We start from the raw sequence: 2231 nt of genomic DNA on the forward strand, positions 1-2231 counted from the left end.
CAGAGCTTAAGGAAATGAGTGCCATTTAGAAGGAATTGCACAAGCCATGCAGCTGGAAAAGGACAGTAATGCTGCCTTAGTCATCTCGTCTGAACACACCCAGATTTATTTCACCTGTCCCATCAGGAGCAGAAGGCTTTGTAGAGTCTGCAGCCTGTCAGCTGAAAGTTAGGTCTAATGCTTTTTGTAGTCTTCAGTGCAAAGATGTTGGTATCCATTTTGTCTTTCTTGGATTACTTTGTGTGTGTATAATTTTTTTTTTTTTTTTTTGAGATGGAGTCTCGCTCATCACCTAGGCTAGAGTGCAGTGGTGCGATCTTGGCTCACTGCAACCTCCGCCTCCTGGGTTCAAGCGATTCTCCTGCCTCAGCCTACTGAGTAGCTGGGATTACAGGCATGCACCACCACGCTGGGCTAATTTTTAGTACATATGGGGTTTCACCATGTTGGCCAGGCTGGTCTGAAACTCTTGACCTCATGATCTGCTTGCCTCGGCCTCCCAAAGTGCTGGGATTACAGGCATGAGCCACTGTGCCCAGCCTACTTTGCTTATATTTTAATGATCTATAAATATTAGGCAGTGAAGTCATTAGAAATAAATTGCAGGTACTGAATGTAGCATTAAACACGTGTACAGACACTGAAAGGAATGCACCAGAGGTAGATATTCTGAGAGATGCTGAGTGTTTCTTAAAAGGAACTATAGACATTGGTTATTTTCTTAGCTAAAAATGCCTAAAGAGGAAGGCAAACAATGTATTCATTCATCTTGTATGTTTCCCAAGCACTACTATGTTCCTGTTACTCTTATGCACTTGAAATTGTGGCAGTCAACAAGACAGACAAGGCCACATGCATTATAATGGGGCTGAATAATGGACAGGAGACTTAGGAAAAATACCAGCAAGAAATGTTCGATTACAATCCTAAAATATTTTTTGAATCCCCTAAGACTTTAAAAAAATTTTTAGATGGGGTCTTACCCTGTCACCCAGGCTGGAGTGCAGTGATGCAATCATAGCTCACTGAAGCCTCAAACACCTGGGCTCCAGCGATCCTCCCATCTCAGCCTCCTGAGTTGCTGGGATTACAATAGGCATGAGCCACTACACCCAGCTGAATCCCTTAGTCTTTAGCACTCCTTCAGTCTTTTGTAAATTTCATCTCTTCTTACAAACTTATCTTTCACTTTTACATAAATGACTCCTAAATCTCCAGCTAGCCCTAAAATCCCAGGTTTCAGTCCTGTCTTTCCACCTGCCTGCTGGATGTTCCTACTGGGATGCTCTACTGATACCTCAAATTCAATATGGCTTTAAACAGTCTCACTTTCCCCTGGGGAAAAAAAAATGAGTTTACCTTTTTGTCTCTTTTTTCACTACAATTACATTCCAAGCCATGAGGCCTGAATCTCAAGTTGCTCTTTCCTTGACATTTCCTCCAGTCCCCATAGAGACACCCCCTTATTTCCTCCAGGCATTTGCTATGACCAGCTTGAGTCTTTCTATGACCATCCTTATAGGAAGGAGCAGCTCCTTCCTTCATCATCCCAATACCTAACACTATAGCTTTATTTGTTCCCTCTCTACCAGATTATAAGTTACATAAGGGCAGGAATTTTGATTCTTGTTCATTGCTATATCCCTAGAAATGCTTAGAATGTGGCAAGCATTTGCATTTGTTGAATGAGTTAATTCAATGAATAAGTGATATAAAAGAAATCAACAGAGAGATGATGCAAGTGACTGGGTAGCTACCTTAGACTGGATAATCAAGGGAAGGCCTCTGTGGACCTTTTAAAGCTGAAATCTGAATGACACAAAGGAACCAGTCATGAGTTAGCCAAAACCCCTAAAGAGAGAATGAGTTTGCCATATTTGAGGGACAGAAAGGAGTGTAGCTGAAGCCTAGAGAAGGGCTGCATCAGGGCTATTCTGACCACCCTATTTAAAATAGAATCTGTATCTCATCCTAACACTGGCACTCCTGATTCCCCTTACTTTGCTTTATGTTTTTCTGTGTCCCTTATCACCTTCTACCATATTAACTTATTTATTATATGTGTCATTTATGTCCCATCTGTCTCCTAGAAAATAATCTCCATTGCGGGGGGGATTCTTGTCTGTTCACTGACATACCCCAAATGCCTAAAAAGCACTTAGCACATAGTAGACCCATAATATGTATTTAACAATACATTTGACGAGGTCAGAGAGGAGGTGGGGGCAAGA

Source organism: Mandrillus leucophaeus, unplaced genomic scaffold, assembly GCF_000951045.1.
Source record: "Mandrillus leucophaeus isolate KB7577 unplaced genomic scaffold, Mleu.le_1.0 Scaffold491, whole genome shotgun sequence".
Classification (NCBI taxonomy): Eukaryota; Metazoa; Chordata; class Mammalia; order Primates; family Cercopithecidae; genus Mandrillus; species Mandrillus leucophaeus.